Below are 18428 nucleotides of genomic sequence, written 5' to 3'. Positions count from 1 at the left end.
GTTGATTTTAGATGTTCAATAAGATAATTACTATAGAGAAGATGATTTATAGCTGAATCGCACAATCGGTTTATATTGTTTATATTATTATACTCTCAGATGACGTATTTACTATACGTATAAATGCATTGTATCCCATCATAAACATCTATATCTATAAGCAAACTTTATCAGCCTCCGAACGTGATGTGCAGTGATACGGTAGTACAACATATGGTTTAAGTTTCGTGTTTATTAAGTATTATAATTTAAAACAATGCGATAATACTATTTAAATAGCTGTATTCAGTATGATAATGATGATTTGGCAAATTATAAAATACATTTATTATTTATCGTTGAAATTATTACACTACTTCGTCTTATAAATAATAACCAAACCACCTTTAGAGTAAAAATGATTATACAATCATTATTAACCTATTTAATTTCCACTATAGCTAAAATATAATAAAAACATTTTTTATCATATTTTCAACTACCTATCATAGTAAATAATAAAAAAAAGTTATTATTATAATTATTATTCATTAGTTATTAAACACCCGATGCCTATCCACCACTTTAAAAACAAAAACTCATAGACGGCCGTCTTTCGATTATGACTTTGACACACTGCTAATAATGAATAACAATAACATTTTTTTTGCTCTTCCGTCAAACGTCCCAAAAATGCACGCGCTTAGGGTTGAAGATTACGCATTTCTCATCGCGCACGAGCACCTCATTTATACGCAATATGGAGTTAAGCCTATATTATATTTATCTACAATGGATACGAGCTTCGTACATAATATATGAATTATTCAAATAGTATTTCAATTATTCGTTTGGCATTTTTTAATGCCAATATCTTTTACTCTTGGAAGTATTACTACTGATACTATACCGCAATATTAGACAGACGCAATGTGAGTTTATCAGATATAACTGTATAATAATAAGGTTATTATCATTAAATGTTAAGGTCCATTTAAGGACACATGAAAAAAATAAGGAGAGAAACGAAGCCCTTGTTAAAAATTCTTCAATGTACAACGAGAAAATAATCATTCGTTTTCGTCAATGCACGACCGCCGTCACCAGAGAATCAAAACTGCTTGAATTTGCGTTCAAACGCAGTTGATACTGCCCTCACTGCATCCCCATCGACTAGGTCGAGGGTTCACCTAACGCAAACGTAAACACTTCAGAGTTTCCATCCCCGAACAGAAAGTTTTTTTTATAAAAATACAACGAACCAACATCACAGCATTAACAATGAATTTTTACATCTTGGGCTAATATTTCTACACCGTTTATATTATACTTTCCCACCAATCTTATTTCACCTTCTTTACCATACTTACAAACTCTAATAGTTGTTGTTGTTGTTGTTGTTGTTGTTGTTATTTTTATGTATTTTGTGTCACGCTGCAGCACTTAATCAACCTCTTTTGTAGTAAAACTTTTTGTATTATTTATTGAAATCCTTTAGTTATACTCTCATAGTAAAAAATTTGTGTTTTAATATTTAATATTTATTTATATAAAATATATAATAAGTGCATGTATATTTGCTGAAATAAAAATCCTAAAAACTTAAATGAATCGTATAAAGTAAGACTTTATAAAAAAATATATATACATATAATTGGCGAAAACTTTCATAGTTACAATATAGTAACGCCATATAGTCAAATTCACAATGATAAATTGTGAAAAATTGTCTAGTTGATATAATACTATTTTAAAAATCTCTAAACAAATAATAGAATTATAGTATAATATGTAACATACATTAATCAAACAAGTATTCAATAAGTATTTTAAGGGGTTTTAACCACATTTTCAAAGTAATTTTTACATCGCAATATATATATGTATAAAATTTAGGAGAAAGTAATCACAATGGTAGTGGAATTTTCGGGCAAAGTGAGTTTAACCATATTTGGGGATTGTATATAATCTCATGCGACCGCTAGAACTAACACATTTCCTTGTTCAACACTCAATTGAAATTTTCACAATTTTGGTATCTGTTTATTCAAAAAATCACGCAGTGGTATGATAATTATTTGTACTGATAGCTATACCATTATTTATAAAGCAGTATGATCGTAGGCGTGTTCATTTAAAACAAAAACTAAAAATAATATTTTTTACATTGCAATATGTATTGCTTGCACAGACGGTGTACGGCATATAATATTGTTTTTCAGCCAACCCTAACGACAAAATAATTGTTTATGGAATTTCGTATCACAGGATGACGTAGGACGAAAACGCGCATAAAATAGTAAATAGCGTCGTCGTTGCCGCATCGACCTCATATGATGGGGGAGTAAAGGGAGTAGTAGAGCAGACAACAACGAATTAGAGCCACCGAACCGTCCTACCCCTTTTACTCCCTCCACATGTTCCAACCGCCTCACAACTCCACCACCACCATCACAACCATTACAGCAGGAGAATCGTTTATCAAGCAATTAAGAAGTGGATACGCGGGTTATCCTGATGGAAGAGCTTGCGGCGGACAGGTCTCGGGACCTAGGTCACAGGACCGAGCGGGTAGACGGGAGTACACCGGAATCGCGGTATGATGCAAGAGGGTGGGGTGGTTATACGGTCTGCGGGGGGATGGGTGGCCAGAAGCCAGTCGTCGGGGGTGATTTATTATTCCGCTAATGATTGCGTAACAAACTAGACGCGCGCGCGAGCGATTTAATCGTAGGCTTTTCCTGTGCTTTTCACCCCCTCCGCCGTCTCGGTAAAACTTTAACAACCCCCTTCCTTCCCATCATACTACGTCACGCCGATCCGGATCTCACCGTCTCCCAAATTTGCGAAATTATTACACACTCTTCTATCACCCTAGCAGTCTATATTCTATGTAGATTGGCAGGGTAGCGGCGATGGCAGTGGTGTTGGTTTCCCCCGTGGTAATAGTGAATTAATTTCAAAAAACCATTGAACCGATTAATTGCTTGGATAATGCCTATACGCGTTCGTCACTTTATACAACCTCGATGACGAAGGAATTGTCACAAAATAATATATTATTACAACAATTATTAATGATAGTTATTATTGCGATTGCTACTATTGCAGTATACTTATGAAATATTCTAAATGTACGATGATATCTGATTGCAAACTAAAAAAAAAAAACTAACTGCTTGCTGAAAAAATGCTGTTGTATGTGTAAAAAAATAATAAAAATGGTATCCACTATTCATATAATAATATGAGGTCGGTATCTATTTTGTTGATTGGGAATAAAAAATAAGCGTAATCTTGAATATATATTTTTTTTCAATGACACATTTAAAATTAAAAACATGTAATTTATCAACGCATACGTGTTGCTTTTAGGAGATCAAATAACGCGTTTTATAAAAAAAAGATGCAAATGCACATTCTGCGTCCATCACACATACTATCAATGGGTCTGATACGAAAAAGTATAAAAACATATATGATATAGATTATTTTTATTTTTAAATGTTTCATTGTATAGTATTTTAAAAATTGAAATGATTCAACATAACAGTATTAACAATTTATCATATTTTCAATAAAACAGTAACGAAAAAAAAATAGTGTATATTCAGCGTTTACGCTTAGTAGGGTTTTGGACCGCACAAGTTGAATAATTAATTTAAAAACATAATTTGAATAAATTTAATAAATAACAATGTAAATGCAATTAATTATATAGTTTTTCAACCATATGCTTTTATTCACATGTTTTTTCGACATACTAAATTTAATTTTGTAGTTTATACAATTTGTATAGTCATTTTTCCAAAGTAATTAATCATTTAATATATTTTATTATTATTTACTACATTGCTGATAATTTATAATAAAAAATTGATTGTTTAGAAAATACTTATTTTATGATATTTTTATTATTATTTGATTTAAAAAAAAATTAGGCAATAACATTTTAAATACATTCAAAATATATTAAACAAGAATTTTCAGAACAAATTAAAGTTAATAGGTCGAGTAAGAAAAAACTGTATTGTACTTATATGTTTATTAATTTGTATATAACATTATAGCAATAATTAAATAAAATAGCTTTAACTATGAAAAAAAACTTCAAATGATTGTACACATACAGTACCACAATGAAAGAATTCAGGAATAATTAAATACACACACGGTTAAACCTTTTTTTTCAAAATTGATTCAAATGTACCAAATACAAATATTATTAAAATACGTAGTTTCTGTTTTCAAGCTATTTTATCGGAAAATAATTCATGATTTATTGATATATTAATTTAATAGTAATTTTATTATTTTTTTTATAGAAAACCTATACCTATTTACTTTTTTAAAATTCAATAATAAGTTGTTTATTTTATTTTTGAAATGTTTTTTTGATTAGGTATTTGAATATACGTGTATTGCTTATACGGGTATGCCTAGTTATTTTTTACCAGAACAGCTATAAGTGCGTTATATTAGAGATTTTTAAACAGGTAGTAATGTAATACCTACCATAGATAAAGAAATTATTTGCATTAAATGAAAAGAAAACCCACTAATAAACAATCCTGCTATAGTTGTAAACATACAACAGTTCGAACGCTTCTCATTTAGAAATATATAGTGCACGAACCATTATTTGGGTAATGTATATATTTCTACCTAGATAATTGCTAGCACTACACATTCGAACGTAAAAGCACACTACTACTGGGCACCTCTTTGTATCGCTTTGGAAAGGTTAAAAGGTTTTTTTGTTACGATGCATTTATCCGTTTAAATATGTTTCAAATACGTTTTACAGTAACGATACTTTTCCATTTCTCTCTCACTCAATCTCTCTCACTCAATCTCTCTCTCTCTCTCTATCTCTCTCTCTTATTCTACTCCATCACTCTCGCACTAACGCTCTCGACCGTTTTTATTATACTTGAGACAGTTTTTTTTCCTTTATCCATGTATTTTTTATTTTATTTTTGCACACCCCCGCGCTAGGGTACCCGTTTTATTTTAAACGTCAATTTCAATGGCTGAACCATAAATTAGAGAACGGAGAACAATGAGAAAACGAACCGTGCACAAAACCTTTTACCAACGGGCGGCACAGCGATGGTTTGAAAAGCGATGCGCGTTGAACTTGGTCAAGTGGATGGAAGGACGAGATGAGGACGAGTAGGACGACAGGGGGAATTAGGATAGAGGGGTCGGAGGCAAATTGATCGGTGCCTCCGCAGGGGGCTCATGTAAAGTTTTACTTTTGGCTCCCCAAAAGTTAGACACCTAAAAAGCGTTTCAAGTAACGGCCGCCGCGCTGCCACTACCGCCGCCGCCGCCACTATATCGCACCCGGGTGACAAATGACACGAAAAGGGACCCAAAGGAAAACGGCTGCTTTTTTTCAATCACGCTGCCGCTGCACCGGCTATTATTGCATACCCGTTATTTATGTCGGATCCCTGGCCGAGACCATAACTCGCGGAATTCGGGCCCGAAAAGTTTCGCTTACCCTAACTGAAATTGTATAGAAAATGCCGGTCGGACCAAATAAACGACGTGTACTTTTTTTGTCGGTCGCCGTCGCCGCCGGCAATTCAATTTACTAAAAACCGGCGAGGCATCTCTATATATAATACATAACTGCACTTTTCAAACCGTTTCACGGTCGACGATAAATTAATGGCAAACGGGATTAAATGTCCGAAATAATAGTTTTTTTTTTCAAAAACTTTGTTGATGAATTAATCGGTTTACTCTAGTGGCGCTGACGGAAAGTTGTACAAAAAATAGTGAGTATTTTGTCATAAAAAAAAAATAAATAACTTTTCATAAGTTATCAAAATATATATTATTATTATATTTATACAAAACAATTTTTCTTTGTTCGTTTAAAAAATCTCAAGTATTTCAATTCAGGAATTACATACATATATATGTTTATGTATATGTATATAAACCAGGAAAAAAATGTTTAACCGTTTTTTGGTATTTTGCTGTTTACATTCAATTGTATAATATTGTAGCTAACGCACATACTCAAATAATTTTACATCCATGAATTCCAATGGGCAAGAATCCCAAACGAAATTTTTGATACTTTTTTTTATATAATTTGAAAACATTCATATCTCTGACTATCTATTTAATGTAAATTACTCATAGCAATACATATTTTATAACTGGAATACAATTTTGTTTTTATAAATTATTATTGTTTTTTCAGGTTGTATTTAAATTATAATATTTATGGAATAGAATTTATTCTATCGTATGTTAATTTATAAATGTGCAAATTATTATAGAACGGGGAAACTACAAAAATATTAAGATATATGTTTATGTTATAATATATAAGTGCCTCGTGTATAAAGTCATTTAGGTATGTTTAAAAGTTTAAAATTAAAATATCTTAAGTTATCTAAATATTTGTATGATCAAATTGGTATTTATAACAAAAGTTATTTTGTTATTTTGTGTTACGAAATATGAAAAAGCAAACAATAAAGCTGTCAAATACTTATATACCATCATTTTTATCGAAGTCATGAGTTGAAATGGGATCGGAAACTGACAAAAATTATAAGGTGGTCACTGTTTAAAATCTCTAGAAGGAGGTTTTACAACTTAAAACGAATGACAAGTCATACTATCTCCGAATAATAATAATTACGTGAGTGTATATTGCACGCGCAGTGTTGGATGCTCAAACAAATGTCACCACGTTTTTGTGGGTCACAGATTACAATATTGTAATTGAAAATTATATTATAGTTATAAATAATTGAATCACTACACTTAAATTTTTAAGAGCACGTTTTGGTATTTATTCAAGCTTACTAGCTTACATATAATAGCCGATTGGTTTTAGGACGAATTATTATAATCATATGCTTTAATTTACCACGACCGTTTAAAGAACAAACGCTAAAAATTCCGTCGTTTTACTATGATTATGATTTTATACAAGATAAATACGTAACCCGGAGGTGGCGGCGATTTCGACAGCTCTTCACACTCTCGCTACCATCCACGTCCGAATTAACCCGTAATTTATGGGCAGAACGCCACCCGCGAGTAAGGCCCCGGAGGGAGCTCGACGAAACGACGGTGACGGCGTGTATTTATGTCGGTCTCGTAATTCGACCGATACGCGGTGTGATGTTCGCGCGTCCGTGTACAATATATACATCACAGTTGACGCATTTATTTATGGTTTTTTTTATTTCATTTTTTTTTTTTTTTTTATCTTTTCCGCCGTCATCCGCGACGGTCGCCTTATAATATACGCTCAGCGCACAGACTGCGGCGGTGCGCGGACGATGACGACGGCGACGCGAACATTCCCATGTTTTATGTAAAAGGGACGAAATTTATCTCGGTCTTATTAGTATAACTAAAATTCCTTTGGTCGTCGCCATCCGTCTACGTCATCTGGCTTGGTCTCGCCGTACCCAAAATCTCCTATCAAGGGTTTTATTGCTAAAACACGACAGACCAAGGGCGAGTGAGCGAGTGCGATAGACAGCAAGGAGAAGACTATATAATACGAGATTCAGACGATTTACATTATATAAGACGGTAAATATTATTTTATGCGAATATTGTAGTTGAAATATTATGTATATATATATATATATAATTTATAAATCGCAGACTGACATTTTTGGACATTTTATAGTAGACACATAATGCGGATAGAGGGGAAAAAACTACAGTTACCGGTTTGGAGACGGCCCGTCACTAGGCGGAAATAATATTATGGACCGGACAGTGAGTGTGACGTTATATACGGACATGTAATGAAAAATGAAATTATTATGTATTATTATGTTGAAAAAAAATAAAGTTTGAATGATTTTTTCAGACTTGAGTGCGCTATTAATCTTGACTCAATTTTGTGAATGGATTCATTTAAAATCTCCATTATACTTCACTATTCATGGATGAATAATATATGAAAACGGATATTCCAGCATACTTTACTTTAATACCAAACACTATACAACTATACAAGTATAAAATACTAAAAACCATATTGCAGTAGGTATATACGATTTATGTATAATATTTTTTTCTGTATAAGTTCCGTATTAAATTTAATTGAATTATTAATTATTATTTATACAAACAAATTAAATATAATATATTATATATATTATAATAATAAAATGTGAGTGTAATTTAAATTATAGTTGTATAATATTTTTAATAGCAATAATTTCTTTATATCCGAATCGTGATATAATAAAAAAATTATATATATATATTTTTTTTTTAAATAAAATACATCATATAACAAACAAAGACTTCACGCTTGTGTGGGTTTGTCAATATTACAAGTAAAGAGACGTGTTTTTTTTAATGTTTACAGGCCATAATGATGTTGACTTCGCGCCCTTTCCTCAATCAACTCGAATTTTGACGATCACAGTGTCTGCATTTTGCAGATATTTTTTTGAAATTTAAACACAATTTTTTAATTTACATTTTTCAAAAAAATCAATTAAAAATAAGAAAAAAAAAATTAAATTATTAAATAATAACTCAAAAATATCAAAAAATAATAATAAATATTTAACTATAACAGCAAGTACCTAAATAAGAAAAATTTAAATCGTAATAATATGAATTTATTTTCCTTTTTTATAAGCTTTAATATTTTATAATTTATCTCATGACAAATTTTTATTACAATTTATGAAGTTAGTTAAAAAGAAAAAAAATGATTTGATACTATTTCTATAATAGAAAGATTGTAGATAGTAAAACCCTGATAAGAACCTAACTTATTATTTTTAAGCACTTGTATAATATTTAATGGACATAATAAATATTAATAATATTATTATTAAATAAAAATATTAAACATTAGAAACGATTTCGACATTGTTGTTAGGAGATATGTAAAATATATCATTTGTCAAACGAATTTTGGCCAAACGAATGAATATTTATAGGGATATAGTGTATTATAATCTATCGTCAAAATGTTTTATGTTTAAAAAAAAACTTTATATTCAATAACAGCGCTACTGGCAAAATTCCAACGCGTATGATATTATATTATAACCGGTCACATGCAGCGGCAGCGCCTCTGTAAATCAACAGCCGAAACAATAATAATAACGACAACAACAACAAAAACAATAACTGCAATAATAGATATCAGCTTAAAACGAATGAGTTAATATCATGTTTGTGAGCGTTTATGTATGTGTGTGTGATGGAGAGTGCAGCGGGACCGAAATGAGATGGGATAATAGTTATGTATAGAGTGCCACCATGTGAGGCAGCAGCGCCGACGAAGGGATGACGGATGGGACGGAAATTAAATTTCAAAATCGAATTCACTCGTATCGCATTGCAAAACAATGTTTCAGTATCGGTAGCGGTGGTGGTCATGTATAATAATAATAATAATAATATTATATTATAAAGCACAAATTATATTACAGATATCGTGCGCCGTTATTATAATATGCGTGTGTGGATGCGAATAGTGTGGCGGGAATACAGCGCATATCATTATGCGCGATGTATTCCGGAGTGTAATTTTGCCATATTAGTGTTTCGATATTAAACGAAAATATAATGTATGACCCATATAATAATAACTCAATGGTAACATATTATCATATCTACGCCGCCCTATACATATAATATATTTTGTACGATCGGTCGGTATTTTCGTGCACCCATGTTCGAGTTTCGCCATCGCGTCATACACGGGGGATGAATTCGGCTGGTATAATAAGTATATCAAACTGGTAACAGCCAATAAAATTACTGAAAAGACGGCAGTGCAGTGCCACTATGAAATGGGAGGATGTCATGTCTCCTTTTTTTTAACTGTCAGCCGGAGACGAAAGGTTTAGTGGCTATTCTGTTCGAAATAGCTGTCATAATAATAGTAATAATGAATAATAAATAATAATAATGGTTAAATAATTTCGTCGGTTTTTTCTTTTTACTGCTATTCAATACTGGCCGGCTAGTCAGTAATTATACTCGTCGTAACGTTACCACGTTAAAATATGTTATTATGCAGTTCAGTTGTAATATTATAAATGAATTTAATTGATTAATATAAAAAAGGCGAACGGTCAGTTGTCACCAATCAATCGGTAACATATTTTTATATCCGTAAAAACTGGGACGAATATTATATGCTTTATATGCTTTAAGTATTGGTGGTTTTTCGAATTATTCTGTTCACTAAAATTGCATTCTACCATTCTCACAATCACCTCATTAACCACATTAACTCATTATCAACCACACCAGTGACTGGATCACGTGTATCCCTAATTAAATTCCCGCGGTGACGATTTCGTTTTTTTTCCACCATTCAATAATTTTAGTTGCCAAAAAATATAATACTGTATGCATGCATCCATCTCCAAAACTATAGTACCAATATACCTAATATTATAAAACGTGACGTAGTTACATGTCTAATAATATTATATGGCATGTCAGTCGGTCATTAGATTCCGGATGAACCATCGAAAATTATACTATTCTAGCGCGTGCATAGCTAATATAACGACATGTTTATATCATGCTTTAAATATTTATAATACGTGCCCCTAGCGGTTTTCGCGAATTCGACAAACTAATCTCCATTGAATCCTTATCACGATACTAACACACGCACTAAAACGAACATTGAGAACAATATAATAGTAGTATTATCTATTATTATGTACCTTAAATGCATGCGTACTGTGAAATTAAGTCATTTAGCAGTGGCTTACAGTCCAATTTATGATTAAAATTTAAAATAAGAAAACGATCAGTAACTATATCGCATTTACCTATCTAATACTAAAATATTACCGTCAACAAGCTGGTTCTCTATAAAAGCTACTATAAATAGGAATACAAATAGGAATTTGATTTATAATTTTAATTCACGAAAATACGCTATAGAAGCGAAGTAAATAACATTCCAGAAAATAAATAAAAATATAATATATTTTCATCAAAAATAATTCGATAGATATATAACTTTTGCGGTGCTAATCGTGTGGTTAGGATTGATAATGTATATTTACTACAAACAGTTTAGTGTATAGAAAATGATGCTTACTTAAGTCAATTAAAAGTTATGAGATGAGATTAAGATTTAATTTTGGAATGTCTTCGTTTAAAGATATAAAATAATATGATGAAACAAAACAACTTTGTTAAGTTGCTTAAAATTAAATTGGAGCTTTCATTTAATGCTATCAAATGAATTTATTCAGTATCAGTGTTTAGCTCTTTGTAATAAAACAGCTTAGAAGGCCTTACAAATGTATAATAATTAATATAAAGATAAATTGATTGTGTATAACTATGTATACAACTACTAAGAAGCGATATTATGGTTCCACAAACCACTTGAGCGTCTTTTAAACTTAAATCGAAAATTATATAAGGACATATTAAAATAAAAATCAAACATACTTCAGAAATCGTACATTTTTGAAAACTTTCAATCTCGTTTTATACGACTTAAATTTTATGCTTGGCTTACGGTAAGTATGATATGTAATACTATGTAGCTCACTGCATATAAATAGTAATCGTGCTATTTCATTCAAATCCAAGGGGAACCTGAATGTCAGCAATTTTATTAGCTTTTTACGACTTGATAGTAAATAGCTTAAGAAATCAACACTTGCTTAAGTAGCTTTATCGTGACTTCAATAATACTATACCATGTTTCAATTAAATGTTATTTACGAAGTTCTATGGCAAAGATGTCTAACATGTAGTTTCTAATTGAAGATCGACAGAATTTGATAGAATCAATAAAGTTATTAAAACAACCATGAATAACAATACGATTTTGATAGACAACATAATATAGCTATTACTTGGCTATAGTAAGATATAATATTAGTTGTATCCCGTAACCCGTTGTTATCACATACATTTTTTGGACAATGAAAAGACACTAAAAAATGTCAAAATGTAAAATTAATGTCTTTCAAAAATTGTAAATAAAATTATTTTTATATTAATTTTATTATTTCAATATAGTTTGAATACGATGCGTGAATATTAAATATACTATACTGCATAATTATACTTTTATTGCAATAATATATAATAACGAGACCTCGAATCGAATTTTGTATAAAATATATTACATACTATTATATTATTTTATGCATAATATTCTAGTATCATTGAACTATATCATGTTTTTTTCTCGGAAAGTTATTTTATCGGATTTTCATAGGCAACAGAATCTTGCCCTCAGCCATTGTGTTCTCTTGAACGTAAATAATGTATACGCGAAATGTCTGCGAAATCGCAGTCTACTACCTATTGATGTGGAATGGCACACGTCATTGGACAGCGAAACGCCAAGCGTAAAGCAGACATACTAAATTTTCCCGGCACGATGAATCCAACGCGCGTATAGTCAAGTTTATTATAAATAACAACTTGGATCTACCAAAATTCACATATAGGACTATATTATTATAACTTATAAGTATACATATAAATACGAACTTCTTACTATTTTTTTCTTTATTCTTCATAAGACATAAATAAATATTAGACGTTGATAGAAAATCGGTCAATTGTTCAATACTTCAGATTATTGTTAGGGCAATATTTTCTTTTTCTTGAATCGTATTATTAATATTATTACGTATTATATGTTATATGTACGACATGTACGTCGTTTATATTATGGATGTGTTATAGGAAAATGGGTTTCCTGGGTAAATCGTTTTTTGTTCAAAGCAGAAAAGAATGCGGTAAGGAGTTTTGTTCGACAAAACAAGGATGAGAAAAATATATCAAAGTTATTAAATAAAAAATGCAATTTGTCTTTGCCTTTAGTATTAGAAAAGATTTTAGAATTGAATACGTAATTATTAGTAATAAACTCATAAAATATGATTCTGTTAATGGGCATACTAATGTAATTAATCGAACTCAGATTATCTTATACAATTGTCATGGAACATTATTGATAATATTTTGTTTTTAGTTGTTGTCAACATTTTCATTTGTTATCTTTAAATGTATAAATTTAGTATGAACCTGACGGATTCTTAACAAATAAAAACAATGTTGTCATAATTTGTAAAAAGTTTAACCGTAATTCTATTTTATATTACTCTCACTGTTAGAGTTCATTCTTTTATATAAATTGTACTTTAATATTCATTTTAAATTGGCTATTAGCATAACAATAAGAATAAAAAATAATGCTGGTAAATTATTTTAAATAAAGTCGTGGTCTCTTCTCGTTTAAATTAGTAAACTTTGTACGGTACTAAAGGGATGGTAAAACCACAAACAGCATGTTATACAGCTATACTTAACGCGATGTACACCCTGTCGAAAGTTTTTGGCTTGACAGTTTGACAGGTGAAATGTGTTTGGTTTTACTTTTCTACAGCAGTATTGTCTGACAATAATAATCGAGTGAAACCTGCCTAAATTTTCGTCAGAAATAGCCTTATACATTAATTATTTCAATTTTGAAACATCTCCACACGTTTCCGAAATATACATAAAAAAAGTTCTCCATGTGAAATTGACAATGAGTCTGGAAATAGTTTAAATAGTGGTATGGAAGTTAATAACATATGAAACATTATTTTCAAACAAAGTTTATATTATGACTGATATATAGCAGACTTAAAAAAAAATTTCCATTCACTATAATATTATTTATTACACCGACAAGTAAATACTATAAAATTAATTATGTATATTATATTTTACTTATATTAATAGGCAATAATGTCATATAGAAAAAAATACCTATCTTACTAACTATATCATTCTAATTTCAAACAGTCTTGGATTTCGAACATAGTTTCACAGAAATTAATAATAATACGTTGTATTGCAATTCAGAAGGTTTTATCTGTCATCTTCATTCCATGTCAAGTCTGTCAAATGGTGCACCAAGTCAATGAAATAATAATACGCATCACTGTAGTAGCAACTCTAACGAGAAACGTCTGTTCTGGACACGGCCGATCTAGGGTTTATTAATTACAAACGATCTCTTCGCGGTAGAAGTTTGAAAACGTCTCAACGGTGGTGTAAAATTGACCCCTTCGGCGACACGGCGGTCATTATCTAAATAGCGCATTACATAACCCTATGTTATGGTCGTTCATCTAACTCCAAAACCTTTGTAAGTGACGTGCTAAATAAACGTAACAATGTATACCGAAGAAAAAAATAGTTAACAAAGTGAAAAAAAAAACATATTGCAATTTCTAATATCCAATATTATTATCATTATCATGGTATATCCGAGTACAATAACAGTTTTTATCATTATTTATGCACGAAACGTATGATTCATTCAATCTTAGTATATAAAACGAATAAAAATATATCTGGCTCGGATCATTTTAGACAAATTTGCCAGTTTGTGTAGTTAACCATGATAATTGAAAATTAACTTTTGACGACTGCGATGACAGTTGACCATTATTTGTACGCGTATAAAGCTACATTTACAATTATTTGGTAAGGATGGGGAGAAAATAGAATTTTCATTCACGACGCACCTCGAATAACAACAATAACGTTCCATCTATTATAATAATTATACATTACAAGATTCCTAAATATATTATATTACATTATATACAAATACAATACTATACTGTATGTAAATAGTGTAAACTGTATTATATTGTATTATGAATATGTACGCCATGCGTTGTTCGGACATACTAACAAAAACTGATTCATAAAAATTAAAATTAGATCCATAGAAAAAATCGTATATACAATACACAATTTCAACGTGGGAATGTAATTTTATATGTTACCGTAAATATTATTTTCAAACAGTACGGTGTTCATTCACGCAATTTCCATATTATCAACAATAACAAATAATATAAGCGTAGGCAATAATTATTAAACTGGTATTACTTTCGTATTTTTCTAAAAACTTTACTACTACTCCAAAATGTGTCATAGCATCTATTTTAAACTACTAGAACGTGCTCTATAAACATAATTAGCTTTATTTACAATGATTTTTTTTTAATTGAAATCAAGTTTAACGATAAAAATGTTTAATGTAATCTATATTTGAATATTTAAGCTATAAAGGTTAATGATTTAAATTGAATAAATAATGTAGGAATAATATCGACTACCAAGAATCAAGACGACCATTATAGTATTCAATGGGGCCGGAAAAAATACTTTGAAATTCTTTACATTATTGTAAAAGGTAAAAACTTGGTAGTTTACTCGAGCATAATCAATGTATCCATGGCAAATAGTTGGAAGGAAATAGGCTGTTTTTATTTTTATTTTTTTTTTTTTGAAATGGATTTGTATTTAATTAAAAAGATAATAATAATAATAATAATACAGTGGTAAAATTACATTGAGTTAGTCAATATTTTTTTTTCTTGCAATATTCACAAATGAAAACTTGTCGACCGAGTATAAATGCTCAATGGTGGTGAAACAAAATCAATTTCCGATATAAAAGTCACTATTGGATATAATAAGTTATTATTAACGAAAAGGGAACGTAGGTAGGTATAAGGTAGTTGATAACAAATGTCATTTTTCTCATTGCCGGCACCAGATTGTGTGACATTTGGTGAATGGGTGGGTATAGAACCCGAACGGCAGTTGAGGGGGCGGGAAAAAAGTAAAGGTTAGTCTACAAAAGTTCATGTATCTAAGGGTGGAGGTGGGTTTTTTAATCAAACTGTCGTTTCTGCGGTAGGGTGACATCACTACCACTACAGCCAGTGTGGTAATAATCGACCGTGACTCCGAACAACGTCATACGGCCTCGCTACCATACAACCGTATAGGATAATCTCTTGCGTCCTTCCCGTCCACGCTGAGAAATACCAAATGAATTACTATCTCTCGAAAACCTGCAGTTTCTCACCACCACCGCTCTTTTTTTCCATTGCCATCACAGTCACCGTGTGTCTCTTTTAATTAATTGATCTCCCGGACTCTGGTAAGACCCTATATTTTTTTCCCTCTAGCTCACCACTTTGACTTTTCTTCTTTTCTCATCCACATCAATCTGTTCGTAACACCCGTCTACCATTTAGACCATCGGTGGATGGAGTTACATACCAGCTCCAATTAGATTTACGAACGTCTAACGGTTTGTCACCCCTTGCAATTGTACAATGGCGGTAGCTTTTACCACCCTAGTCACCTCTTCCTGACGGCTCTCATCCGTTAATCGTCTCACATATCATGCAGCATTTCGATTTCAAAAACACTACCAGTTAATCCAAACTGTCCTCCTACATATTATTATGAATTACTGTAAATAGCAGTCCGTATATAATAGTAAAGTAGGTACCTCAAACCAAAATTCACAAAATTTGTCTGCTACTTTTATAATTATTACTTTATTCCAAATATTGTACTGATCCGTGATAAAATAAAAATACGAAAATTAATTAATGGAATGAATATTTAAAAAAATGGTTGTTTGATACACCGTGTAATTATAATATTTCAAAATTCAAAACTATAATAATAAACTCATATACTATTAAGTATTTTATAATTTTTATAGAATTAAAATGTGTTAAATTAACTATTAATATTTTTCAATAATAATTAATATTAAGATAAATATTTAAAATCAATTTAATATTAATATTGATAAATTATTATAATTTTCTCAGTATACCTATAATTTATGATTACTTAAATGTAATCAATATGTTTTAATTTAATTAAAATTTAACAAAATATGTACCCACCAACATTACATATAACTGCATTTTGAAATTATTTTTATATTTAAAAAACATATTTTTTATTATTATTATTACTAACACAATTTAATATTTTTGTAAAGTACGGTGAATGTTTTTGTAATAAAGAATTTAATGAATTGATTTTATTTTAATTTTAACACGTCTGTATTACTGCTAGCTAGTATAGTATATATAAATTAAAAGAAAAGATTCTAACGTATTATACGCATATACGATATACCTTATACAGTTATACTGTTCTATCAATTTCACTGGATACAACATGTTTTCTGTCTATGGCATTCAATCACTTGGGCATGCTACAAGGTCTCCTCAAAATAAATCTATTTGTGTCCATTTCAGGTTACCCACTGATTATAAATGAGCCGTCAACTCATGGTTGATAGCACAGTTCAAACGTATTAAACACAAAGCTCACAATTTTCACAAAACTTTTAAAATGACTTCTTTGATAACATTAATTAAAACATTCTCTGTACATATATAATACAGTTGAAAATGGAACATAAAAACAATTTATAATTTAAAATTAATTGTAAATATTATACCTATGTAGCTGTATTTTATATGAATGCATGTATATAAATCAATGAAAAGCTATAGGTTACTAGTTTTATGAGTTAGCGCATCTTATCAAATACTATTTTGTGTATCTTAAATACCTACCAAAGAGGACTTTATAGTACTTAATAATACACCAATATGTTATTATTATTTTTAAAGACTCTTAATAAATCACTTATGACAACGCACTCATCTGATGAATAATCACGGAGAGTAGGGAAGAGTAGACTTTAAAGAATCGACGAGGCGCTTCAACGAATATAATAAAAATATTCGACTGCATTTAATAATGGTATTATTCCACGCTGGTAATAGACTGTGAAGTGAAAACACTCGTGACTAAAAAAAAGCAAGCAGCAGCTTCCTAAACTGAACAGAGAGAACGATGATTAAAAACGCGTGCAGAATGACGTAAAGTGGTAGTGGTGGTAATCGCTGAAACTATGGTGAGAAGAGAGGGAAAAGAAGAATACAATATATGACAACGACGAAAGAAACGAGTGACGGGTGTGTTGGTGGGTGGGGATCAAACCGGCCGGAAAGTCGCCAGTCCGTCACGTGAAGAAATTCTCACGGTGACGATGAGACGAGCGTAGTTGTATACCAGAACACAGTGCCAGAGTGGCGACTGCCAGCCGGGTCTTTACTTAAACGAGCTAATCTCACCCTCTACCCCCACTATAGCTCCATCAACTGGTCCATCACCACCATCCGCCTTACCTGCAAAAAGGGGCCACTAGAATCATCCACCCTAACCACCATGGCTATTAAATTGCAATCGAAGTGTAAAAATGTGATGATATATAATATTATATGGGTTTTGTAATGCACATTACTATAGTACAGCATTTTATATTCATATTCATATCAACGGCTCTACTAGGTCTTTTTCGCATTAGTATTTAATTATTATTTTCCCTGTCCGTGGATAATCTAAAAAATAATATTACTACGGCCAGTTGGTAGTGTTAAATAAATGTTGTTTAAAAACGCGAAATCACCATCGTCGTTCAATCGGGTATAAACGTTATTTATATCAAACGTGGATTAGAGTTTCGATTTTGGGTTTACGAATTTTATTCCATTAAATGGTGAGACGTGGTATAATCCGATTCCGGGCGA

The 18428-nt window shown here is 30.8% G+C and overlaps 1 protein-coding gene across 10 annotated transcripts in view; it reads right to left on the bottom strand.

Annotated features, from left to right (window-relative positions):
- The window catches only part of LOC132919374 (RNA-binding protein Musashi homolog Rbp6), a 376780-nt gene that overhangs the window by 140629 nt on the left and 217723 nt on the right, over positions 1-18428 (bottom strand). The window lies entirely within an intron of this gene.

Source organism: Rhopalosiphum padi, chromosome 2, assembly GCF_020882245.1.
Source record: "Rhopalosiphum padi isolate XX-2018 chromosome 2, ASM2088224v1, whole genome shotgun sequence".
Taxonomy (NCBI): domain Eukaryota; kingdom Metazoa; phylum Arthropoda; class Insecta; order Hemiptera; family Aphididae; genus Rhopalosiphum; species Rhopalosiphum padi.
The sequence above is the reverse complement of the archived record's forward strand: the minus strand, read 5'-3'. Positions and strand labels throughout refer to the sequence as shown.